General features: G+C 50.0%; 1 protein-coding gene across 2 annotated transcripts in view; it reads right to left on the bottom strand.

Annotated features, from left to right (window-relative positions):
- The window catches only part of Kcnip3 (potassium voltage-gated channel interacting protein 3), a 73,771-nt gene that overhangs the window by 36,587 nt on the left and 9,732 nt on the right, over window positions 1-27,452 (bottom strand). The gene's annotated exons all lie outside the window — the stretch shown is intronic.

The following is a 27,452-nucleotide window of genomic DNA, read 5'->3' on the forward strand; positions in this document are numbered from 1 at the left end:
TTGGAGCCTGACACACCCTCTTCCTTTTGTTTCTTGGCTCTCACGAGGCCTCCTCTGCCACAGACTCTGGCCATGACATACAGTGCCATCACAAACCCAAAATGACAAGGCCTAGTGACCATGGACTCAAATCTCCAAAACCATGAGCCAAATAAACCTTTTTCCTCATTAAGTCACTACAAGTGTGTTGTTACAGTAATGGAAAGCTGATTGACATTTTGTCACTGTCTCTGAGCATATTGTTCAAAAAGCTGAGAATTAAAACCAAAAAGAACCCAGAAAACACACATGACCTGGAGCAGGAGATGATCTCATAGCTGGGCATAGGTCTAGATCACTACTCAACAAAGAATTATAATACATGCCAGGAAACAAGAGAGCATAAACACGTGACATGGCAGTAAAGGAGGAAGAGAGGGATACCTAAGACATAAAACAAATAGACAATTTTCAGTTATTGGTCCAACCATTTGAGGGATTACATTAAATATAAATGGACTAAAATGAATAGAAGAAAAGTACAAATGAATGTAAGACAAAGTTTGTTTTTTTTTTTACATGATTTTTGTTTGTTTGTTTTTGTTTTTTGAGACAGGGTTTCTCTGTGTAGCTTTGCACCTTTCCTGGAACTCGCTTTGTAGACCAGGCTGGCCTTGAACTCACAAAGATCTGCCTGCCTCTGCCTCCCGAGTGCTGGGATTATAGGCGTGTGACACCACTGCACCGAAGACAGTTTTTAAAGCCTAAAAAATATATAGTTGGAGTCTTAGAAGAAAAGGACAAAGAAAACTCCTAGAAAAATAATATAAAAAATAATAACTGAATTTGAAGAAATTTCCAGTGACAGCTGAAAGATATCAAACAGATTCAATAAGCTGAACAAATCCCAATTGAGAAAAAGATGAAGAAAAACCACAATTAGGCACAGAAAAATAAGAAGAAACCAGACTACAATAGATTAACATTTTTAAAAATCTCAAGGAAGGAAAATTAATGGTCAACTTAGAATATCTTCCAAGAGGAAGAGGATTTCAAACATGATGGTACATGCCTGTAATCCTATCGCTCAGGAGTTTAAGGTCAGCCTCAGCTATATGAGAGACCCTTTATCAAAAGGAGAAACAGGAGGGGGAATGATAGCCATTTCCTCATTCCAGCATGTGTCCAAGGATTTCTATTCCAGGGGTAGACAGGGCCAAAAGTCCCAGTCTCCTTCGGCATTTCCTCAAGATTGGGAAGGAAGAAATCCTTAAATGAGGAATAAAATAGGAACAGGTGTAGAGACCCACAGAGGTTTCCTAGTGAGAACTTGCTCAGGGTCTGAGAATTTGAGCTTGCTTTACCCAGCAGGGCTGCATAAGGGGATGATTTGACCACGGGTTTGGTTACCAGGTGTTTGGAAGGGTCTACACTTGGCTGTGCGGTATGCTTTGATCTATCAAGGGGGAGGTCTTTTGCTCTGCCCTTGACATTGTTATCAAAAGCCCTTTGGAAGAGACAGAAGGGGCCTTTGGATTTTGATTCAGGTCCTCCCGAAGCTGTCCAGTGTTTCTGACTTTCTCCTCTCCACAGGAACCCTTTAAGAGGTGGGGGCTGGTCTCCCACAAACAGGAATACCCACATAGATAAGAGACATGGGCTCTTAGAGGCCTTAACTCCATAGAAGCTGTTGTCTTCCTTTGTCAACAATGTACACACCTTGTCCTATGGGAAGAACCTGCCAGGTAGCAAGATAATATTGCATGTCTCCAGGGACAAGCTGGCCATTGGTCTATAGATTAGGTGGGAAAACCCTCTTAGTTCATGAGGAAACTCTTCTAAAGTCATGGTTAGAATTTTATTTTATTTTGGTTTTGCTTCAGATAGTAAGAGATGAGTGCTCCCTAAGTGATTCTGGTCTTCATGCTTCTCATGGCCAAGAAAGACCTGAGAGAAAGTCCTTGTGGGAGGACTGAATGACTTGGCCTTGTAGGCATATCCCCAAATATCACTGTGCTTCTAGGGCCATCACTGACAGCTTAAAGGAAAATCCTCTCATTGTCCAGTGTGCTAGTTAACATTAACTATTAACTTGACACAGCCTAGCATCACCTGAGAAGGTAATCGCAACAGGTGATGGGGGTTTCCTTGATGGTTAATTGATGTAGGAGCTGTACAAGACAGACATAAGAATGAACTTGTGAGCATTTCTCCGTGGTTCCTGCCCTGACTTCCCTCAATGATGGACTGTGACCTGGAAGTGTAAGATGAAGTAACCCTTTCCCCTGGAGTTGATTATAAGTCAGAGTGTTTTTAATCATAGCAACAGAAAGGAAATGAGAACACCCAGTGTCCTCTCTGACTGCCCTTTGGGCAGTCAGAGAGGATTGCTTTACATGTCTCCATCCCCAGCAATACACATCCAGCCTCCATCTGTCTTCATGAGAGCCTAGCATTACTGGACAGGCGATAGGAGGAGTGCCATGAAGTCCGTTTGTCCTCCCGGACTCTGCGATGGAAACCCTCCCATCCTCTCTCACTTGAAGGACTTCTCATGTAGGACAATGAAGCAGCTCCAACATGACGGGGGTCTTCTCACCAACTTCACTTTGAACCCGAGTTTGTACAGTGCTCACCATGCTGGTCTGTGAATTTCCTTTGGTAACTTGCTCTTCCTTGAGTGAACTTGGCTTTCCCATTTCTCTGCTGGTTATAGATAATGATCAGTCAGGAGAGCAGAGCCATGGTGACCTAGGCTAAGCTCCTCATCTCCTTCGGCCCCAGCCTCCTCATCTTCAAGGTTGGGGAAGCCCTCCTTAGTCCTTTCCACAAGCACCCCTGCCTTGAGAGCAGGTCCGTAGAGCAGCAGGCTCCTGCTAACCAGTGCAGTGTTATTTTAACCCCCTTGAATCCGGGCCAGAGGCCTGGATGCCCAGGAAGTTAGAAGTTCACTGGCTGGCTCAGAGTTAGCTTGTTGCTTCTGGCATTCATCCCAGTCACACATTGCCATCAATCCTCACGATGATGACATCGACACAAAGTGCTCTCAAGTCCCAGCCTTGTGCTGATCTGTGAAGATGTCCAGGACCTAAGCGTTTCTTGGTTGGAACTGAAGCCGAGGGCCCAAGGGTGTCTTGGGGAATTTCCATCCTGGATGCTTGGTGCCAGCATCTCCACCCCCACGGTGTCTTCTGACAGCTCAGTGAGGTATGCCTAGCACAGATGACCTGCATCAGCTCGAGACAGCAAGCAACTTGGCGATCTTATATAGCTCTTATACAGGGAGAGGATGCCAGAGAGCGCACTGGGGGTGAGCAAGCCTTAGGTATGGGTACCATCCCTGGCCCCCAATGAGCTGAGAGGCCTCAGCCTGTGTCCGATCCTCTCTGAACTCAGGGTAGTGTGGAAGATAGACAATAGCAATAGTGGTGACAGTTCCAGTTTTTGATTGCCTACTAATTATATGTCCCAGGCACAGTCCCCAGAATGCAATGCAATATATCAGATACCAGCCACGACCTTATTCATACTTGTTCTAGGACTTGCCCTAAACTGTTCCCAGAAGCATCAGGTTTGGACCATCATGCTCAGAGAGGTGCCTTAAAAATACCCAGCACACCCCCTCCCTTAGAGGGCATGGGAGCTGCCAATGGGACTTGAAAGGCCACCAGGAAAGTAGAGAGGCAACAGTTGGTGAAGCCCAGAGAGGAGGTGGTTTTAGATTCTTCTCTCAGTCTAGAAAGACGTAAGGTTCCAGAATCTTACATCTAAGCACATGCATGTATTCCTTTAACCGATATTTGCTGGGCTTCTTCCTAGTGTCTACCAGACACAGCACTGAGGTGGCAGATCCGGCCCCAGTCTCAGAGGAATGGCTCTGCTCCAGAGGAGACTGACCTTAACCAGTCATATCTGGACAGAGAAGGTAGAAGCTGCTGTCCCAAACTGGGGGCTAGAGGGGGTTCATGGAGGGAGCTGGGAAGTTTCCATGCTCAGGATTGAGGGTCGGGGTGGCATGAGGAGGAGCCCAGGAGCACAGGACAGGGACAATGAGAGCAGGAGCAGCTGGGGACTGAAGGTCTCTACTGAAGTCACAAGTGGAGAGGAGACAAAGGCAGGAATCGCATCCAGAGGTCCGGATGGCTTTGTCCCCAGGCCGCGGAGCGTTCATACGGTCTAGGCATTTCTTTCCTTTCCTTCCTTCCTTCCTTCCTTCCTTCCTTCCTTCCTTCCTTCCTTCCTCCCTCCCTCCCTCCCTCCCTTCCTTCCTTCCTTCATCTTTCCTTCCTTCCTTCCTTCCTTTCCTTCCTTCCTTCCTTCCTTCCTTCCTTCCTTCTTCCTTCTTCCTCTCTCTCTCTCTCTCTCTCTCTCTCTCTCCTCCTTTCCTCCTTTCCTTTATTTTTTTCCCCTCACCCCCCACCTGCCACTGAGACAGGGTTTCTTTGTGTAGCCTTGGCTGTCCTGAAACGTGCTCTGTAGACCAGGCTGGCCTCAAATTCATGATAGACCCACCTGCCTCTGGCTCTGAGTGCTGGGATTAAAGGTGTCAGCCACCACTGACCTGCTTTAAGTATTTCTTTTTTCTTTTCTTTTTTTTTTTTTTTAAGATTTATTTATTATGTATACAGTGTTCTGTCTGCACACCAGAAGAGGGCACAGATCTCATTACAGATGGTTGTGAGCCACCATGTGGGTGCTGGGAATTGAACTCAGGACCTCTGGAAGAGCAGCCAGGGCTCTTAACCTCTGAGCCATCTCTCCAGCCCAGTATTTCTTTTTAACAATCGCTCTGATGGCAGTGTGACCAGAGAGGCAGCATCTGCTGTGACTGCCACTTGACTTTCAAAGGCCAGATAGGACAAATGAGCTCCAGCCTGGGCTGTGAGGTCACAGAGCAGCATAGAAGGGACAAGAAAGAGTCCAAGTCTCTCCACTTCTTAACCAACCCTGTCCCGCAGCTGCTCTCCAGTTTGACTTGGACATTTAAACAGTATCTGTAGGCAGGGATGGGCAGTCATGCCTGTAATCCCAGCACCCACAAGGCAGAGACAGGATGATTGCCATAGTTTGAGGCAATGCTGCACTGTAACATGAAACTCTAATCTAGAAAGAGACAAAAATAACAAGGCCACGGCTGTGGCTCAGCTGTAGAGTGTCTGCCACGCATGCATGAAGCCACATGGTTTCTAAAATATCACCTTATAAACTGAGTGTGGTTGCATACACCTGGAATCTCAGACTCAAGGGGTCAGGGCAGGAGGATCAGAAATTCAAGGTCAGGCTAGATAGATGGCTCATCTGTGGGAAAAAAAAATCTAGCTCTTCCTGCAGAAGACCTGGGTTTGAGTCCTTAGCACTCATATGTCAACCTACAGCCATCTGTAACTCCAGGCCCAGGAGAGCCAATGCCCTGTTCTGGCCTCTGCAATGCTACACACAAGTGGTGTACAGGCATAGATGTAGGCAAAATACTCATACACATAAAATAGCCTCAAAATCTTTAAATAAAAAGTAAGTTCAATATTATCCTTGGCTACATAGCAAGATGGCATTAGCTTGGGCTCCACAACATATTGTCTAACCCCACCCACTCAGTATAAGAGACACCAACTTGAGGCATGGGGAGAGAGAGCCTGTGCCATCCATCATATTCATGTCCCACAGTGAGGGTGAAGGGCTTCTAACTGCCAGGTGCTGTCCCCCAGAGTTTGGTGACAAGCACACAGTGATGTCCTGGGATTTTCCTGAGTTAGGTCCTCCATCTCTTCTCACCCCTCACATGCTGAATAAACACATGCTCTGGAGTTCAGTTTGTAAATCATGCATGAGAAGTTGAGTCTGCCCAGCTGCCCCCAGCAGCTGGAAGCAGGTTGAGGCAGGCTGATTCTCTGTCTCTCTCTCTCTCTGTCTCTCTGTCTCTCTGTCTCTCTGTCTCTGTCTCTGTCTCTGTCTCTCTCTCTCTCTCTCTCTCTCTCTCTCTCTCTCTCTCTCTCAAGCCAGAAGATGATCAGGAATGTAATTGTGACTATAATTCCCATTTTGCAGATGAGATTAAGGTTCAGAAGTGCAGTAAGAAAATCTTTCAAACACACAAAGAACCTACAAAAGCTTATAATTCAGAGCAGAGTGCTTCAGGGTGGGGGCTTCATGTTTTATCTCTCTTGTAGAAAATGGGGACTCCATCTACCTCTATTTGTCCCTCTGCATCCATCGAGAACTGCCAGATCTATTTGACCACAGTGGCCTCCTCATACAACCCAGCAGCAGTACTCTGGGGCACAAGGCAGAGAGATACTGTTCTACCATGTATGTTTTTAGGGGATATGTCACATGTCTCAGAGTGACCCCATGGAAACAGCCAGGCTTTAGTACCTGACAGCCCTTAGCTGTAGACTCTCTCCCTGCAGGAGCTGGGGAAATCTCAGTTTCCATCTGTCTGTGGCCTCATCTGTAAAACTCACCTTCTTTGGAAAGAAATTGAGAAAGAGGATATTGACCTCCATAAGCTCATGTGCACACATGTACCTGCCCACCTGCACATTCTGTAGACATGCATACTAGTACATATACATACATACATACACATAACACACACACACACACACACACACACACACACACACACACACTATATTTTTCTTACTAAATTTCTGGGACAGTTAAATGAAACACATTCCTGTTTTTTCTGATTTCCCTCACCTGTTTTCTTTTAGACAAAGGTTGAAACTGCTTGTCTCTCTCAGCGACTTTATTTATTTAATTTTAAAGATTTGCTTATTTTCATTTTATGAGTTGTGGTGAGATATTTAATTACACTTTGTAAAGATATGTCACTGTGATTGGTTTAATGAAAACTAAATGGCCAATAGCTAGGATGCTCAGGGCAGAAAGAATGCTGGGAAGAAGAAAGCAGAGTCTCCAGCCAGATGGAGAGGAAGCAGGCCATGCGGAGGACAGGTAAACACCATGAGCCACATGGCAGCAAGTAGATGAATAGAAATGGGTTAAGTTATAAGAACTAGTTAGGAACAAGCCTAAGCTATCAGCCAAGCTTTCATAATTAATAATAAGTCTCCATGTCAGTTATTCGGGAGCTAGCTGGTGAGACAGAAAAATTCACCTACAATAAGTGTTTGCCTGATATATGTATGTGCACTACATGTATGCCTGGTGACTGTGGAAGCCGTAAAAAGGTGACAGATCCCCTGGAACTAAATGTACAGACAGTTGTGAGCTGCCATGTGGGTGCTGGGAATCAAACCCAGGTCCTTTGCAAGAGCAGCCAGTATTCTTAACCACTGAGCCACTTCTCCAGCCCTGACCTTCAAGCTCTTCATGTGTATCTGTTGCTATTGTGGCCTTGAGACAAGATCCCACTGTGTAGCACAGGTGGACTTTGAATCTGCTGTGTAACTTGTTTTGACCCTGAACTGGTTAATTATTCTGTCTCAGCCTCCTGAGTGCTGGGATTACCAATATGGGCTACCGTGCCTGGATCTTAAATTCTTTTTTATATTTTTGCCTTTATCTTTTAGTACAGAACTTGATAGAATTTCTAGACTATCACAGTCAAGTCCATTAATTTACTTTGCATGGTGATAATTCTGCATTTTAGCTCATCTATGAAATGTTCTATATTTCAACAACCAGACTGTCACTTCCAATACTGCAAGGTTTTTGTTATGTGTATAATGTGCTTCTAGGTCTCTAAGGACATTCATATTTATTTCACTCTATAGTCTTTGTATTTATTCTACATTCTTTTGTCTCCGTGACTGCCTCTATGTGTGCCATGTCTTTATTTGGCTAAACCTAAATAGTATTGTTGTTTTAAGACGGGTTGCCTAGCTCAGACTTACTTGGCACCCACAATGTAGCCCAGGGTAGCCCTGAATTCATGACAATCCTCCTGCCTTAGCCTCCCAAATGTTGGACTTACAGGTGTGGCTTTAAAGATTTTTGATACGTTTTTTTCCTTGGGTGTTGGTGGCTCCTGGATAAGTCCAGGTGTAAAAACGTCCAGTGGCAGAAAATGCAAATCAAACTTACTTTGTGATTCCATCTTACACCTATTAGAATGGTTAAGATAAAAAACACAAGTGACAGCTCATGCTAGAGAGGATGTGGAGCAAGCGGAACACTCCTCCACTGCTGGTGGGCGTGCAAACTTGTACAACCTCTTTGGAAATCAATATGGCAGTTTCTCAGAAAATGGGGAATCCACCTAACTCAAAATCCAGCTATACCATTCCTGAGCATACACACAGAGGATGCTTCATCCTATCATAAGGACACTTGCTCAGCTATGTTCACAGCAGATTTTTTCCACTCTGAGACAGGGTTTCTCTGTGTAGCTTTTGTATCACTCCTGGAACTCACTCTGCAGCCCAGGCTGGCCTCAAACTCACAGAAATCCGCCTGGCTCTGCAGGAGTGCTGGGATTAAAGCCATGCGCCACCACCGCCTGGCTCATAGCAGCTTTACTCATAAAAGCCAGAAACTGGAAACAATCTAGACATCCCTCAGCTGAAGAATGGATGAAGAAAATGTGGTACATTTACACAAGGGAGTACTACTCAGTTATTATAAACAATAACATTGTGAAATTTGCAGGCAGATGGGTGGAACTTGAAAAACAATCATTCTGAGTGAGATAACCCAGATCCAGGGAGACAAACATTGTATGTAGTCACTTATAATACATGATATTAGTTGTAAAGTAAAAGATAATTGTGCTATGGCCCACAGACCCAGGGAAGGTAAGTAACAAGGAGTGACTAAGGGGGTTTGCAAGGATCTCCCTGGGAAGGGGAAATAGAAAAGATTTTGTGGGTGAACTGGGGGGTGGGGTTGAGAACAGGAGGGATCAGGTAGTGAGGGAAGGAGAAAATACCAGGAGAAATGGCTGGAATGGGGGGTATTCCAGAGGCAAGAGGGACACCTAGTGCAATGGAAGCTCCATGGGATCTACAAGAGTAACCCTAGCAAAGACTCCTAGTGATGGGAACCCGGAGCCTGAACCGGCCATCTTCTGTAACCAGGCAAGGCCTCAAGTGGAAGATTGGGACACCAACCCAGTCACAAAACCTTCAACCTACAGCTTGTCCTGCCTGCAGAATGTTCTGAGACAGGAACCTGGCAGAACTCACATCAAAGAGACCAGACAGACTTCATCCAGCAACTGATGGGAACAGACATGGAGTCCCACACACAAATGTTAGTCAGAGCTCAGGGAGTCCTGCAGAGGATGGAGAGGAAGGATTGGAGGAACCAGAGGGGACAGGGACACCATGAGAAAGAACATGGTCCGCAGAATCACTGACTGGGACTCATGGGGGGCCTTCAAGGTTCTGACCTAGGTCCTCTGCATATATGTTATGCTAAGTAGCTTGGTGCTCTTGTGGGATTCCTAACAGTGGGGGTGGGGGCTGTCTCTGATTAATTTGCCCGCTTATGGGGCCCTTTCCTTATACTGGGCTGCCTTTTACAGTCTTGATGTGATGCTATGTGCCTGGTAATATTGTAGTACATTATGCTATGTTCGGTTGATGCCCCTGGGAGGCCTGCTCTTTTCTGGGGGAGGTGGGATGAGGGTAAAGAGAGGTGTGGATCTAGGGGAGAGGGGGGAGGCATGGGAGAGGGATTGGGGGGAAGGCAGAGGGGAAAAACTGCAGTTGGGATGTAATATATGAGAGAAGAATAACAAAATGCCCTGTGGTTCTAAGCTGGCAGAGGGTGGGGGCAGGGTTAGATGGGTGAATGGGTGGGACGTGCTGCATGCCCATGGCTTACCTTCTGGGACCTACAAAGATGGAGGGGGGGGCTCCCACCCACATCCTGACCTTCTGAATCTCTGTCCCTCCTGCTGTCCGTTGTCACCTGCCCACGTTCAATGGCTGCAGCTTTTTCTGGGCACCTTAGATCTGGGTGTCCTGTTCACCAGTCAGAGTGACCCCGTTATCATTTCACTCTGTGGATCTTCTTTTCCATTCTGGCCACAGGGTGGGGGTGGGGCACCACCTCCTCACCCCATCAGTTGTTTAGTCTGTCTTTCCTAGGAGTTGGGAGGTACCCCTGACATTTCCTCCACCTTTCTCCAACTCCCTCACCTAGTCCTTGCCCCTTCTCTGGGTGGACATGCAATATAGTCTCAGCAAGTTGACTCACTGATCTGTGTGTGTGTGTGTGTGTGTGTGTGTGTGTGTGGTGTCCCAAGCAGAGAAGATGTGACTCCACAGGGCCTTGTTGTCCAGTTTGTCCATTTGTGGAACTGATATACCAAATAATGGTTCTCACCAGAGGCCACTCACATCACATGCCAACCCTAAGCCTGTTCATGCAATCTGGTGTTGGCTTTAGGAAACCCCAACTAACCCTTGAATTCCTGACTACCTGAGCTCTGAGAATATGTCCTTTCCCATCAGAACAGCTGGATTAGGGGTCACTTCTTGAGCTTGCTCAAAGGGGTTTACTAGACTTAGACTCTAAATCAAGCCATGGAGGGAAGGGGACTGATGTCACCCAAAACTGAGCCCTAACCATCACCTCTCATACACTGACTTCTTGCTTGTTAGCTTCACCCTTCCTCAGTGGAATCTTCTACCTGTCTGGAACTTGGGCTACCAGGTATTACCAGGCCTGCATGTTGCACCCTCTTAGCCCACATTGGGCCTACTGTTGTTAAAAAGTTTAAGATGGAGGGAAGGGGCCTGGAGAAACGGTCAAGAGCACTGGTTGAGCTTGTAGAGGACCTGAGTTCTGTTCCCAGCACATGCCTGGTGTCTCACAACCATCTGTAACTCCAGTTCTTGGGGATCCAACACCCTCTTCTGGCCTTTGCAAGCACTGCAGTGCACATGGTACACAGATGAACATGAAGGCAAAAGACACACATACATAGAATAAAAATAAATCTTAAAAAAAAAAGTCTAGGAAGGGACCTCATGGTCCCAGCCCAGCCCAACAGGGGCAGTGGAGTTTCTGCCATGATGGACAGCCCTTCACAGGGACTAGGGGTCATCACAGTGTGTGATCCTCAGTGTTGGCCTCAGCTAGGCCTGGCCCCTTGGCTATGAAGATTTCACACCTCCCAGGAGCTCTGTATGGGGCACAAGAGAATCTTCCATGCCCCCCTCCCCTGCTGGCTGTCTGGACAAGGAAGCAGAGCTCAGAATGGAGCTGTAGATGACCTCTGGTTACCCTGCATCAGGGGCAGGATTAGGGCGCCATGCCATTCCCAGGCCCTTACCCCACATGGAGATGGGGATAGCCCTTGGAAGGCACTGGAGAGCATCACCCACCAGGAGAGTGTTAACATGTACAGCTGTGATGTCAACCCCACTCACCCCCAGGTGTGGCAGGTGTGTCATTGGCTGGAGGCCTGTCTCAGTGCCTATTCAGCACTGGCTTCCCTTGCCACCCTAAGGTGCTCCATGGCTTCTCCCTACCTACAACTATTCACAGTGCCCTGGGTGCCTCAGCTAGAACTTCCTGTTGCTGGCTCCTCTGGCTTTGGCCCTGGAGCTCAATTATACTCAATTCTCCTCTTGGCTTCAGCACAGTGCAGGGACAACATCAGACCCCACCAGGTCCCAGACCTTGCCCCAGTGTGGCCACAGCCAGGGTCAGGTCTGTAGCAGCAGAGAAGTGAGAGCCTGCAGGGAAGATGGGAGAGAAGCAGGGTGGGGACAAAGGCCCTGAGTTGGCATTTTCAAGTTGGCGTTTGGAGACAATTAGGAGCTGAATTATTAAAGCCGCTCGAGGGAAGAAGCTGTTTTTAAGAAAGCATGAGTAAGCAGGGCCATCTCACAGCTGCGCACAGGATCGAAGGCGATCAATTGCCATAATGGCTGTAAATATTTACTCGGTAAAATGTGTGAGCCACCCACATGCTCTACACAGGGGTCTGTATCCAACCGCCATCAGGCTTACCAGAGATGCCCAGTTCCAGTTGCTCCCCTCTCCCCAGCTTGGCAGCCAGACCAGTGCTGTGTGAGACCTGTGAGGAGGGTCCCTGTGATCCAAGCTCCCTAAGGACTCAGGTGTGGGGTCAGGCACAACTTGTCTGGAGGAACCTGATTACAGGTGGATGGATGGATGGGCAGATGGATGGGTAGGCGAGTGCATGGATGGATGGATGGATGGATGGATGGATGGATGGATGGATGGATGCATGGATGGATGCTATTTATTTCCCTTGGCCATAGTCCTCACCTATAAAATGGGCTGGTGATGCCCACCTCAGTGCTTGTGAGTAAACCTGGACATGCAGTAATGTAAGCCATGCTGGCCTGTGGGCTGGCAGGGCCACAGATGGACAGAGATACCTGGCACTCTGGTCTTATCCCAGGTCCTGGGCTTAATTAAAACAGAATCTACTTACATCTCTGTAGAGGGGTTCTCTGACTCGGAGCCCCTAGGTATGAGTCGACATGTGTGAGCTGCTCTGAGGCTCAGCCTTGACCCGGGAGCCATGGCGTTGACTGGATGCCTATTGTGAGCAGATCCAGTTATTAGTTTTTATTGTTAACACGGCACAGTCACCTGATAAGAGGCAACCTCAGCTGAAGAACTGTTTTCATCAGAGAGGCTTGTAGCTGTGTCTGAGAAAGACTGCCTTGATCGATAATGATGTGGGAGGCCCCAACCCACTGTGGGCAGCACCATCCCTAGGCAGGTGGGCCTGGGCTGTGGGAGGCAGCTGGTAACCCAGTGAGCTAACCAGAGTTCCTCCACAGCTCCTGCTTGAGTTCCTGACCTGACTTCCTTCGATGAGAGATTGTGGCCTGGAAGTGTAAGCCAAATAAACCCTTTCCTCGGGGGAAGGCTAGTTAGAATGTTTTGTCACAGGAACAGAAAAGCAAACTCAGACACGTGCCAAGTACCCTGGCTGACTGTGATATCTTAATCCTCCCAGCAGCCAGGGAGTTCGCGCCTTCACGGCCCTCCATCCTAAAGACGAGGAAACAGAGGCTGAGGGGTGAAACCACTCACTCCGGGTCACCTGGACACAGTTCTCGGTCGCTCCAATCCTCTCTAGGAACCCTTGGGCTAACCCCAGGACCATCCACTCCCTACTCTCCAATCCTCCTCTCATCTCCCCTTTCTTTTCCTCTCGGAGGTAACCCTTCTCTAGTCCACATGCCGGAGGGTCCATCTAAAGATTGGGCAGAAAGGGAGCCTGACCTCCATTTGTGCCTGCAAGGTGCTGCCCCACAGCCACCCCTCACTCCTGGTGCTAAGGAGCCTATACAGGCCAGGTTGGTCCTGTGTCGGGCAGCAGATCTCCAAGAACCCTTCCATCATGGGTTGGCAGTGTCGTAACAGCACCTGGTCACAGGCACACGTATCACCAAACCTGTGAAAGTGATGAGTGTGAACATGAGTGTGTGTGTGTGTATGTGTTCTAGTGCACTTGCACATATCACAGCTCCCCCACCCCCACTGCTAGGTCTGCCCACAATGCCTTCCAGTCTCCCCACAGATTCGTCTCAACCAGTTTCCTTGTGAGATCTGTGTTTAGAAATAGCTCAGCCACCCAGTGTACACCCACCTCCCCCACCAAGTGCTAGGACGGAAGCCCTAGCTTTTTACCTGTACCCCTTGGATTTCACAAGCTGCGACCCTGAGGCTGAGATAGCCGTGTAGAGGAAAGAGCATTGTCCTGGGTGTTCCTGTGTATATACACAACCCCAGGCCTCTCACTCTCAGAGTGCCGCAGGGCTGAGACAAATGTCTGAGGAGTTGGGAAGGATGGATGGAGTTGGCTGTCACTGGGCATTTCCCCAATATCAACGAAGCTTGCAAAGGGGAATATATAGGGATGTGAGCTCCCCACAGAGGGCCAAGGGATAAACTGTACCTAAGTCAACACCTCTGCCTTCCTCTGCCAAGGGGGTACAAAGGATGGGGGCTCTGTACAGTACAGCTGGCGACAAATTCCCCAATCACAGTAGGTTTCCACATTATTTGGGGTGAGAAAGTAGCCTGTCTGGTGAAAACTAGAACAAGAAAGGCTTCCCTGGCCCCTTTGTCCTTCTCAACCAGCCTTAAGGTAGATGCCACACAAATATGTGGTGGATGGGTGGGCAGATTGATGGATGAGTGGATACGTGGATAGGCAAATGTATGGAGAGATAGATGGGTGGAGGCATGGTTGCAAAGATAGACAAGCAGGTGGATGGACGGATGGACAGATGGATGAGTGAATGGATTGATCAATAATTTCCTCTCTAAGCCTTAAGCTCTCCCCATGGAAGGTGGTGGTAATGGTGGCTGGTGGCATGGGTGTGGGCACCAGTGTCTTCTTGGCCCAGAGCAAGCACTCAGCTCAGTCTTCCCAGCTTGGTCAGCCCCTCTCTCCAGCCAGGAGAGGTGTTTTGGAGCCAGGAATCTTCCTAGGCTCCAGCTCTGTGTTGGGGGCAGAAGACAATGGCTTCTTGGGTCCCTAACTCACCCCTTGGCCTGAGATCCTCCCATGCTCTTAGAGAGTCTGTAGCTGCTATTGGCTGGTGCCCTGATTCCTGAAAATTCCTGTCACTGGGCCCTTCTTGAAAGTGAGAGGCTGTGTGGCATGTTCATGGGCTTTTGTCCCCGCTGAACCTACCAGTACATCTACAGCTACCTTCTGTCCATTCTGGATGAGTTCCTGTCGATCCCTGCCCACGTCCCATGATTCTGGTCACTGCTTAGGCCTGGGTTCTCACTCTGCCTTTTTTGGGGTGGGGTGGGGGGTGGCGCGTGTGCTGACCATGGGGGAGGGGCTATGACTGTCACCAGCCTAGAAATGCCTTGAGCTCTGCAGAGGCTTGCCTTGTCTTCTGTTGCGCCTGGCCAGGAAGCCTCCTTCATCTTGCCCCAGCTGTTGCCTGTCAGAGTCAAATCCTGGGGCTTTCTTCAATCTCCTGAACCAGCCTTAGCCAGGCAAGGGGCTTGAGCTGTGGTCTCTGGGCCTTCAGAAAGCCCTTCATCATTTCCTTCCATGCTAGAAAAGCCTTAAAAGTGCCTCCTTTGTCTGAGACATGAAGTCATTAAAGCTATTTTTTTTTTTAACCTGGTGTGTGTTGCATGCCAGCACTCGGGAGGCAGAGGCAAGTGGATCTCTGTGAGTTCGAGGCCAGCCTGGTCTATATAGTGAGTTCCAGGACAGGCAGAGATACATAATAGAGAGATACTGTCTCAAAACAAATTAAAACAAAAAATAAAACCCCAGTTACTCACTGCCTTCCACATTATTTCCAAAGAGGGTAAGAGCCTTGGGAAGGGAACACATGTAGTTCACTACTGAAGGACAGTCTTTGCTCCTCTCTCCCATTTCACTTCAGAGACCCCTTGGTATAAGGGCTGGAGGTCAGAAGCCCTGGTCTTTGCCTCCAGGGGAGGATTTGAGGGTGTAGATTTTCCTGTGCCCTCTCCCTGATACCCTCCATTCCCTCTCTCACCTGAGCCTGCCCACTTATTCACACTGGAATGGGAAGGACCACAAAAGGAGGCTTTGAAGGCAACATCCTAGGACCCACCCACCCACTGAAGCCTCTGGAGTGTCGCAGGATGAGGCCACTGCCATTCCAGGGAACAGAGTCCTAGCCACTAGAGCAGAGATTTCATGGATCACTAGGGGTGGGTGGATGACCAACTGGAGGAGGCACTTGGTCTGTTCTTGGCTCAGCTCAGGGAATTGGGAGCCAGGATGCAGCCTGAAAGAGAGCTAGAAGCCCAGAAATGCCGGATCCCGGGCCTTTAATCCTCTAAGGTGTGAAGTGGATGTGTCAGAAGAAATTAACAGCCTCTGTAAGACCTGTCTTAGGTTAAACCTGCCCGCTGCCTCGGCCTCTGCTGCCCCCTGGTGGACAGATGGAGGAATGCCTATTCAGTGAGCTCCTTTGGCCGGAGTTGTATGTGGTCGGGGGAAGGAGGCTGGAGAGAGGCTGGAGATGAGATTGACAGGGGGCTTGGAAGGGCTTGGGAGCACTTTCCTGAGAGGTGTCCAGGCTAACTGGATCCAGGCTCCCCTTTCCATGAGCATCTGCCTAGAACAGTAATTGCAGCCACGTCTCTGCCACAGTGCTCCTGCCTTTTCCCAGAGCAGCCCCAGACATGTTCTTTTCCATTCTGGAACAATTGAAAGTTGTTCCTGTCTCCCTTTCCTATTATATAAAAGAATCCTCAAAGCTTTCCACCTTGGAGGCAGAGACCTGGGCCACTTAGACCCATACCCGCCACGAAGGAGTCAGGCTGGGAAAGTGGTGATGCCCGACTCATCTTTGTAGAGGATCCCCGCCCATCTCCTCAGTCTGCTCCAGCACGCCCTTCCCACTCTTCCCATTTGTCTGGACACATAGAGGGTGTAAACAGTGTGGGCAGGGGTTGGAGCAGGAAGGATCCCTAATCATTGCAGCCTTATCAGCCTGAAAACCACCTTTCTCTGAAGAAAGATGGCTGCTCTGCTCACGGCGGGCTTTAGGCTCCACCTCACTAGAAAGAGCCTGGGAGAGAGTTCTAGCAGGGCACAGAGCGATGACAGAACACAGGAGCTTCCAGAACTCAGACAGCAGCGGCCAGGGGCGGGCCTGCCAAGAGGTGAGAGGTCAGCCTTCCAGTGAGGGTCTGGAAGCTACAGCACACCCAGGAAACCCTCCCCCCCCACACACACACACACACACACACACACACACACGCCTTGTGCCCGGGTAAGCGGAATGGGGAGAAGTCACAACTGGTTGACTTTGGAAAGTCATCCTTCATATTCCCGGTCGCAGACAAGGGAATTAACTTGACTGACATACAGAAAGGAAGAAACCTCAGCTCAGGGACACAAAGTCAGGTCCTGGCACTGCCTGCCCAGCTACTGCTGTGGTCCTTTACAGATGCTGGTGGGGTCCCAAAGAGCATGCTAGTGTGTCCATGCGATGGATGAGTCAGCTGAGGGGCCTGCTCAGTGTCCAGCATCGGTACAGAACAGAGCCAGTCCAGGAGCCCGCCCAACGACAAGGTACAGGCAGAAAGCCATCCACGGAGGGGCACCTTTCACACACCTGACACAACCATCTCAATGACCTCAGTCTTATATCCAGGTCATCCTTCAGATGAAGAAACTGATGTGAGAGGCTGCAGCTCGGCCTGGCAGATGGGCTTTGTTCCCAAACCATGGAAATAAAGGCTAAGCTGATCTGCCAGAGCAGCACCCAGCCTGCCTTCAGCATCACCTGACTTGCCAGGGAGAGCTGAGTGATGCTGTGACTGGTACACAGATGGGCATGTCTAAGAAGCCCCCTCTTTTCTCTGACAGAGAAGGTGCCCTCATGGATGGCCCCTCACTGCCTCAGGCCTTCTGTTTCCCATCACATGTGTGTAATTGAGCCGTCTTGCTTGGGCTCTGTGTGTTTGAAGCTCTCCCACCGCCCTGGGTTTCTTACTGATTTGAATCCGCTTTGTCATCCGGCTGGCAGCCTCATTTAGGAGTTCAATGGAACCTGGGTATATGCTTGTGTCTATTTGTAGGAGAATATTTTTAGTACATCAAAATGGTACTTGGATAAATCAAGCCAGATGGACTTGGTGACAGGGGCAGGGATGGTCTCTGCTGCTTTAAGCTGGCAGCCCTCCTGGCCTCTGCCCTGCACCCACCTTGTCTTGAGGGGCTCTGGGATGTGAGGGGGCTTTCACAGTGTTAATCTCTCACTCTCTGGGCTCTTTATGTCTTACTTTTTGTGAATTGGAGCTTTCCAAAGGACAACATAAGAGGTGTGGCTTTATAGGTCACACTAAGGGACTGGGGAGGCAGCCTTGCTCTGGGACCTCCTTACAGTCTAGAAGAGTGTCTTGGGAAAGGATGGGCTGTTTTCTCCCCCACCTTCAGTGACCTGAGTGGGTCCCCTGGAATGTGAGATCAGGGTGAGGGGGTCTGACCCACACCTGGAGTAGGCTCAAGGCAGTGGCTGTGGCTACCCTGGCTTTTGTGGGTATGACCTGGATACCTTCCACCACTCTAGAGCCAGAGGGCATGTGCTACAGAGCCCTTGTGTACCTAGGGGAAGAAAGCCGCGATCCCTCTTCCAAGTTTTTCCCACTCCTCTAAACATGGCCTGGAGAGGGAGCAGCTCAGCGCCTGGCAGGCAGGACCTCAGGGAACCACAGTCGCCTCTAGAGACAGATGGATGGCATTGGTCTGAGATCAAATTCTGTCTACACAGCTTCAGTTCTGTTCTCATGCCTGGCTCCTTTCTTGCCTGATTTCTCTCTACATTTACCTGCTGTTCCCTCTAAGTTCTATTTTAATTCTACCCCATCTAGGTTCTCATCCTCTAGTTCTTTCCCATCTAGCTCCTCTCTCTCTCTCATCTTGTTCTTCCCCAGCTGGCTCTTCCCGTCTTCCATCTTGTTCCTCTAGTCTCTCTTCCAGCCCTTCACTGTTCTTCCCCATGTTCCTCTCCAGTTCTTACCCATCTAGTTCTTCCATTCTCTTTTCTCTTCTCGTTCATTCCCCCCAAATCTCTGAGGTTTACAGTTATATACCCATGCACTGGCAATGCTCTGGTTTAAACATGGGCACCAGGCTTGAATTCCCTAAGGGTCAAGAGGAGGTGGCAATGAGATTCACACAAGAGAGCAGTAACTGCCAGCCATCATCTGCAACCCAAAAGGGAAGTGACTAATGGGGAAATGAATCAACTGAGGCTAAATTCAGTTAGTATCTGAGCATGGGATTTTATGTGCTCAGCTATATTCTTAGACATGGTTAAAGTGTTAGGAGTCTCTCAGTGACGAGTGAAATAAAACTGCCTTATTGTTAGGCAGTGGTGGCACACGCCTTTAATCCCAGCACTCGGGAGGCAGAGTTTGAGGCCAGCCTGGTCTACAGAGTGAGATCCAGGACAGGCACCAAAACAACAAGGAGAAAACCCTGTCTCGAATCCCCCCACCCCCAAACAAACAAACAAATAACTGCCTTATTTTGCTTTGGCCCCTTATCTGTCCAAGCGATCTTGGCTACTGCTTTCTGGCACTCGGTGGCTGGGCAGCCTGAGTCAGCTTGATGTACCTGTAAGTAGAACCCTTCGGTTCTGAGTTAATAGTTAAAGGTAGATCTAAAATTAGAGATAAGACTTTGGAAAGGGAGAAAGTTAAGATTAATTAGCACATCCGCCAGGCCTTCTCAAACAGGTAGTCTGGATGCTTAAGTCTGTTCTTAGTACAGAGGTGTCTCTGATAAGATGCTTTCGTCCATCTGGGATGGTCCTGGCCGGATGCTGCCAATGATGATAACGACAAAAAGGCCTGAAATTCGGGATCCTGGCTGCGTTACTGCACAGAGGCTATCTAAATGTTCCGTTAGTAGAGGGGAAGTGGTGCCCAATGGATGATGGAAAAGCTACACTAGCACTTGAGAAACTCATAGCAGGAAACGGCTGATAATCAAAAGCCAAATATCACCAAGACTCTGTGAGCCTCAGCTTGACCTCTGGAAGGCCCTTGGCTTCTTAGCTTGTCATAATCAGCTGAAATCTTACTTCATACATTTTTGTGGCTCGCAGCATATAAGACTTTGCACTCTCACTAAGAAAAGAGGGAAGGACAGACAGACAGACTTCTAGAGGAGCGAACAAGAGAGTACCCAGGAAGCCTTCTGGTGTATTGAAATGTACAAAACCACCAGTTACCAGGCCATATAGATGCTTGTCTATTGGCAAGGAAGCTGATCACCTCCTTCTCCCATAGGGCTGCCATTATTGTATGCATTCTGGACACACACACACACACACACACACACACACACACACACACACACACGTATGTCAGATGAGGGATCAACCAAGTGTAGTCAGGAAAGAGCTCAAAGTCCCTAGACAGCAGGAGCATGGAGGTCCTGAAGCAGGGTCACGGCCAGTGTCTTGGTGGCTTCCATTGTATCCCTCAGTCCTGGTCCTGCTCCCTGGAGTCTCTCCTGGGACTAGTCTGGTCTTGTCATCTTTAATTCCACCCTCTTCTCAACAAACCTTCTGGAGAGGAAAAGCCACCAGATGACAAGACATCAAAAGATTCCCTTTCTTCTGAGAAATCTAGAAGGCATGGCAACCCTGGGCTCCTAGGTCTGCCTCCCAGCTCCACTGAGCTGCCTACACTGGCCCGGACTCTGACCTCCCTCTGGACACCTTGATGGTGGCAGACTTCTGTTCTTTCACTTCTCATTGTTCTGGTGTTCTAAGCCATCACATTGTTCCATAGATTGGGAGATGGGTAAAGCTATTACATTTCCTGCCTTTGTTCTTAAAATGTTCTTTGTGAGCAGGGGTGGGGGTAGGTATCTCTATAGGTAAAGGCCTTGCCACATGAGTCTGGCCTCCTGAGTTCTATCCCTGGGACCCAGGTAAAGGTGGAAGGTGGGAGCTGACTCCCACAGAGTTGTCCTCTGATCCTTATGCACAAGCCGCAAGACTGTGTGTGCACACGACACAATAAAATGCTATTTGTTAACCTGACAGCTCTTGGGTGTGCCTGGCTCTCATGTAGGTGCCCGGACTGGGTAGGAGAGAAAACAGGGTCCACCCCAGAGAGTGGGGTCGACTGCTCCTGTCTGGCTGCTCGCTGCTAGCATATCACCCCTCTGGGTCACTGACATCTCCCTGAAGCAGAAGGCTGCTTTGTGTGTCACTTGCCTAGGAGGGCTCATCTTCGTTTGAGGGATTTAATAATAAGTCTCCTTGGGGAATCACGTGACAACTTTAGCCTAGGTCCTTTTCTTTCAATAATGGGATAGGACAAAACAGTCTAGGAGGGTCCTGAGCTTCAAGGTCTGAAGCTCTCAATATTTCATTTCTCAGGTCCCCATCCACAGGATTCCCTCCCCTCCTGGGTCTGGAAGTGCCCACTGCCAGCCAGCAGGCCCTGCCAAGCCTGGATGAGAAGCAACATAGCGGTGCCCTACTCTGAAACCTCCCCCACCCCCAGGCCGGATCTAGGACATAGGCTGGACGGAACCCCTTGCCTCCTGCCAAGGCTTCCAGATGAGTGGGCTTTTGAGGGGTTGAAGAAGGCTGTCATTGATAGATAGCTTCTCTACACAGTCTTACACACTGGCTCCCTTTCTTCTCTCTCTCTCTCCTCTGCATGACAGGTCCATATTGTCTCTGATGGGAGGGGAGTCCTCAGGGAGGAAGGGAGCCGAGGAGCACTCAGGGTAGGGGAGCCTTCTTGTGCAAGGCAGGGAAGGTTCTCTAGAGCAGTTAGGCAGGCTTGGGTTTGTACCCACTAGGAAGATAAGAGTCATCCCCAGCCAGCCCATCTCTCTCCAGACTTATGAGTCAGAGAGCCTTGGCTTGGCCCTCTGAGGGGCAGGGGTCGCCATGGGGACATCCAAAGCTCAGAGACTGATCCTGCTTCCAAGCCCTGAGTCCTTTTATCCCTGCCCCCAGAGGAGAGGCCACAGTCCCCAGCCCCCCAAATGGCATCTTCCAGCACCTGGTATCCCTGTCCCAACAAGGCAGCCCTCACCTCGAGCCAGGTTCCCGGAGATGAAGCGGAAGAAGAAGCTGATGAGGTCACCCAGGTGCTTCTTACAGCCATGCTGACACTCCTGCAGTCTCGGGGAGCAGCCCTCACCACACCCTGACATGGCGCTGCCCAGGTCCTGTTTCTCGGCTTGCCTCTCCCAACTCTCCGCTCAGCACCCTTCTTTTGGGAGAAGCCCCCCCCACACACACACACACTTCTAGCTTGTATCTCTTTCGGTCTTTCAGTGTCTCTCTTGGTTTTAGCCTATCTCTCACTGTCTCTTGCTCTCAGGAAAGCGCCCTAGACTAGCAGCCTTTCAGCGCTCTCCCAAGATCCGCTGTGTCTCCCCGAGCCTGAGCCTGCGTGGTACCCGAGCTTATCCCCTCAGTCCCCAGGACCCCGGAGCTCACTATTCTCCAAATGAGAGTGTCAGCAGCTGCAGAAAGCCTGGATGGGGGTGGGCATCTGCTCTGGCACCTTAGGAGGAGGCGGCACCCAGTGTGACTCGCAGCTCAGGGTGCGAACCTCACAGGCCCAGGGTTTTTCTGCAGCCTGCTCCCACCCTGCCCCAGCCTTTGGCCTTCTCTTTACCCCTGGCTTCTACTTATTACCCAGGCTCCCATCCTACATGAGTGTCTGAGAGGAAGACAATGGAGAGAGGAAGTGGTCTCTCTAATGAGGACAGGGGACAATGGAGAACATGGCTGGAGCAGGAACTTCTGACTCCCTTTACTGAACACCTAGTGAATGCCAGACAGCTTGCTGAGGTCCCCTGACTACCAAGGGGGCACCCAGTCATCCAAATGGCCCTGTGAGCTCTGTGTGATCAAGAGTGAGAATTGTATGTGCCTTCTCCCAGCTTTTGCTTATAGACACCAGGGTCTGTCAGAAGGAGAAATATGCCCAGGAAGAAACTGCTCTTCTAGGGCTGGGGATGTAGTGCAGTCAGGAGAATGCTGGACTGGCATGCATGAAGCCCTGGGTTCAGTCCCCAGCACTGGAAAAAAATAGATGTGGTGGCTCACACCTTTAATCTCATCACTCTGGGATTGGAGATCAGAGGATCAGAAGTTCAAGGTCATCCCTGACTACACCCCAAGTTTGTGGCCAATACCGAATAGCTGAGATCCTACCTCAAAGCAGAACAGAAAAACAACAGCACCATTCTTCCATGTTCCTTGCGGTCTGTGTGGCTTAGTTCTGGCCAATGAATGCAAACGGTCTTCTAGAACTTTCTGTGCGTGTGTTACTTTACTGACACAAGCAGCACCACTGTCTCCTTCCACGTGACGATTCCTTCCTTTTGCCTGGAATTATGTCATAATTGCGACTAAGCAGGAAAGGGCTGACGAACCAAGCTTGCCAACTTTCGTTACTTCCTAACTCAAAGGGAGCCGCTGTTCCTCAGGGCTTCTGTTATATACAGATGTAGGCGAGTCAAGTTGCCTCCAGGAAAGTGAAAGGTGAACTGTTGTGTGTTGCACACTCCACCAGGCAAAAAAAGTGCAGTATTTGGTGACACTTGTTGTGTACCTAGCCATGTATGCTGCTCTGAGCTGTTGACTGAGCACACACCAAGGCTTCGCAGCAGGCCCAGCAGGCAGTTCTAGCCTTGGGTGTATTGACCCAGCATATTCAGTAACTGCAAAAACTGTGTCTAAGGCAAGTTGTGACACCCTCAGGGGCCATGCAGGTCCCAACAGGAGAATGGCATGCACTCAGTTTCCCAGAAAAACATGTTTCTTTGGCAATATTTTTTTTTCCCCTTTGCATACAGCTAGTTGCTGGCTACCGGGCTGTTGTAGAGATGTATTGAAGACTGTAGGTTCCAGGGTGCTATGCGCTCTGGCTAACCGCCAGGAACCTCTAGCCCCAGGCCTAGTGGATTGTGTGTATGTATCTCTTTATCACCACATGTACTGATGTGGTGAGGTCCAAGCCAGGGCAGAATATGTAGGGGGTGGAGCTAACAGGTAGGCAGGCAACTCAGCCCCTGCTGCTTTGCAGACTTCGCATAGGAGTCTCTTAGACTGTGTAAGGAGGGAAATCACATGTGATTGACAGGCAGAGGGGCAGGAAAGATGACACCCAAGCAGTGAAGCCCCTCAGGGCAAGGGCAGTGGAAAGGGACAAAAAGTGGGTAGGGAGAATGTTGCGCACAGCTGCTTCACATGCGCTGCATGCACTGCCTGGAAGGAGAAGTGGCCTGGGAGAGTGTTTCCCATTGATCATGGCCTGTGGTTAACCATGGGGTCAAGTGTCAGGGAAGGCAAGGGGCATGGTCGGAGAAGGGCCCATTTGGGGGATGAATCCTTTCTAAATGCTCTTGAGAGGGTGCCAGGGCTTGGCAGGTGCCTGACAGCCTAGGAGCCAGGTGGTCTCTCCTTTTAGCCACTTCAACACCTGCACATAAACAAAGTACCATTTATCCAGTTCGACTTACATTACTCAGCATTCAAGAGGAAGAGCCGCCTCTTCCTGGCAGCCGTGGTGGCTGCAGCTGCTGTCATGTACCCAGTCAGCCAGCAGGTGGCAGCCAAGCTCAGTTGCATCTCTCAATTGTAGACAAGGGGCCACTCTTAAGCCTTGCCTAGCCTCTGGTTGCAGACCCTCCAGCACTCACTCCCACTGCTTTACATACCATACACAGAGATCACATGCATCACTGTCATTGGCCAAGGGGTTTGTCCCATGTTCTGCCATTCTTCTCTGCTATCCATTCCTGACACAGCTGGAATAACAGAGGTGCCTACTAAAGACTGGGAATGGCTGGAAGCAGCTGCAAGATTCAGGCACGGTGGTACACGGGACATGGCACGAAACACGATCTACCTCTCTGTCCAGAAGGTGGCAAAGGGACCAGGTGAAGCCAGGAGGTGGTCCTTCAATCACCCGGCCCACTCAATACCTCCCCTGTCTCCAGCACTTTGTGTTCCGGGTGAGAGAATTTAGATTCCGGAGGAAGAAGCCCCAAAGGGAGCTACCCATGGGGCTGTTGCCCCAGAGGCCGAGATGGTACCTGGCTCCTTTGGGATACTCTTATCAGTTAGAGTGTATGGGCCAGGTACACAGAGTAGCAAGGAGGATAGTGTCTCAGCTCAGTGGCTTCTCTGGGAATCCTAATAACACTCATCGACGGGGATCACAGTAGCTCCAAAGCTGGTGTAGTCTTCTAAGGAGTGAAGGCTTGGTTTGCTCTGTTGAGAACTCTGGGACTCTGGAGTGGATTAAAGATGGGCACTCGGTGCTGCTGCTCAAGGTGCAGGGAGTCCATCTGTCCTCTCTTGAATCTGAGCTGACCCTGTGACTTGAATGGCTGATGAGCCTGTGGGCCCATCCAGGGAGGGGTAGGAGCACATCCTCAGTCCCGTGAATGGCGGTGTTGTGCGGCTGGCCCGGGAAGCAAGCCCTGCTCAGCACGGAAGGCATTTCCCCGGCGGCCTCTGGGCCTGAGCTTTCATCACACACTGGTTCCCTGCTCCTCCAGAGCTGCTGTGACCTTCCCCAGAGCCAGGGGCTCTGCCTTCTGCTTAACTCAGGCTGCCAGGACCCCAGGCCATTCTGGGAAGGAGTTTATTCTAAGTCAGATGGTTGAAGAAACCCAAATCTCACAGGCCTCCTAGGGAGGCAGACTTGAGAAGCAGGTCTGTCCAGTGGGTGGCATCAGCTACACCTGAAACCATGCCTCAGAAGGCATTCGGCCAGGAAGGGCCACCCAAACAGAGCAGGCCAGAGTCACAGCTCTGGCACACTGAGGAGATGTCCCTGGGCTCTGGAGCGAGGATGGGTGCTTCTGGGTGGGGAGGTCAAGCTGCCTGCCCTCCCCCAACCTCTGGGCCCATGCATCTTAGAGACCACTGACTGCTGCTGTCCCCTCCTAACGCTATCTTGGGCAGTCCCCACAGGGCACAGCCACATCTGGACCAGTCCTTGTACCACCCACCACGTTGAGGTCCCTGAGTCTTGCCCATTCTGTGTTTAGGTCCCAACTCAACTCAAATCTTGGCGACGCTGTGCTGGGCCTTGACCTCTACTCTCTCGGTAATCCCAGATATCTGTTCTTCTGATCCTACTGCTGAATGGAAAAAAACCGAAAACAAGGACAGCGTCTGGGCCACTGGGCTGCCACAGGCACCTAATGCTCAGGATAGCGTGGCAGGCCTCCTGGACACGTGACGGAGATGCCCTGAATGCCGCTTATTGTTCCGTGCAGCCGAGAAGCCGACTCATCAACCAGAGCATGGCATTTCACATGCACGTAAAACCTCCAGTGTGGACACACCAATGGCGTCCTCCTTAAGGGATGCAGATGGATGTGTTCAGATGAGTAACTGAGACTCCCCCAAGGAAGGCAGGGCATACGGGGTCTGATTCCTCCGTTCTGTGGTATCCCTGTTCCAATCTCTGGAGAACCCGATGAGCCGTTTTATCTCTTTTAGTACCTGTGGACTCTTAGTAAAATGAAGCAAGAGGTGGGCTGCAGGACCTGCTTCCTGTGGCTTGCTTCCCATCCATCATATCTCCTCTCAGCGCCTAGAAACTTCTGATAAACATGTCCATCCATGCAAACATAGTCTGGGCTGGACTGGTCCATGCTGTTCTGGCCCTACCCTCTACTGAGTACCTTTGAAAGGAGTGGCTGGGAAAAGGTCCTGTCCTTTAAGAAGCCACCCTGAGCCGGGCGGTGGCACACACCTGTAATCCCAGCACTCAGGAGGCAGAGCCAGGTGGATCTCTGTGAGTTCAAGGCCAGCCTGGTCTACAGAGCGAGATCCAGGACAGGCACCAAAACTACACAGAGAAACCCTGTCTGGGAAAAAAAAAAAAAAAAAAGAAAAGAAAAAAAAAAGCCACCCTGAATGGGGTAGAGCCCTTGGAGTGGCTGTTCCCATCCTGTGGTGACAGTGAACACACCCTGCTTGCCTTCTGACTCTCCACACTGCTGATCATACATTGACATCACAGATGGTGTGTGCACATCTGGATGGTGTGCCGCCCCATCTAGAACCACTTCTGCCCAGTAACAGGCCTGCGGGTCAGAGTGAGCATATCTTGAAGGAAAATAGAGGGCTCCAGCCAGCCCTTGATTCTAGCTGTCACTCAGGATGACAGATGTCAGAGGGGACAGAAAGATGAGCCCTCTAGGGTAGAGCTGAGTCGCTTGGGCACACTCGGCGCCCACACAAGAGTGCTCCTTTTGTTCTTGGCGGGCCATGGGAAACACTTCAGCACAGTGCAATTCCCACAGCACTGTGAGGGTAGACTCAACACATTCTACTGCCTGTAGGTCCACAAAACAGCTAAGGGGGGGCATGACGTCTCCCCACATGTTCTAGTGCTTCTGTGGGGAAGGTTCAGGGACAAATGTCAGCTGAGAGTGACAGAGAAGCACACAAAGGCTCTTGTGGAATGGAATAGAGCAAAGAGCAACTCTTTGGGGTGGGCTTTGCAGATAAAGATGGAGTCTTGGGACGCAGCAGCCCTGTTCCCCCATGCATATGCATGCGCAGGCCACTGTGCTTGCTACCTCCCTTCTACTTACTCATGGGCACCATCCAGCCTGGGAGGCTAGGAACACTGACTGTGCCCATTGTCTGACAAAGAGACCGAGGCTCCCTGGAAACCACACAGCAGGAGAGTTGAGTTGTTTAAGAAAATGTAAAGTGGGTCTCCTGGCCAAGCATGCACCTCGTCCCAGTGACAGACTCTCACACATGCATCTGTGCCATCAAAAACGTATGTGGTATGAGGAGGGACCTTGCAAGTGATCCTGGCATGCTGGTATGGGGCTGCACTTCCACATGCGTGGTGCATGTACACGTTTGTGTATGTACACTCATGTGTGCAAAGGTGTGAGTATATATGTATAAGAGACTGCAGAGGCTCTGTGAGGTTGTCTCTGCATTTTCTGTGCTGTGCTTATTCACGGCCATTTGGGGTATTGCACAGCACAGTTCTTGTTGCCAACCCCATCCCCATACCAT

Source organism: Onychomys torridus, chromosome 4 (genome assembly GCF_903995425.1).
Source record: "Onychomys torridus chromosome 4, mOncTor1.1, whole genome shotgun sequence".
Classification (NCBI taxonomy): Eukaryota; Metazoa; Chordata; class Mammalia; order Rodentia; family Cricetidae; genus Onychomys; species Onychomys torridus.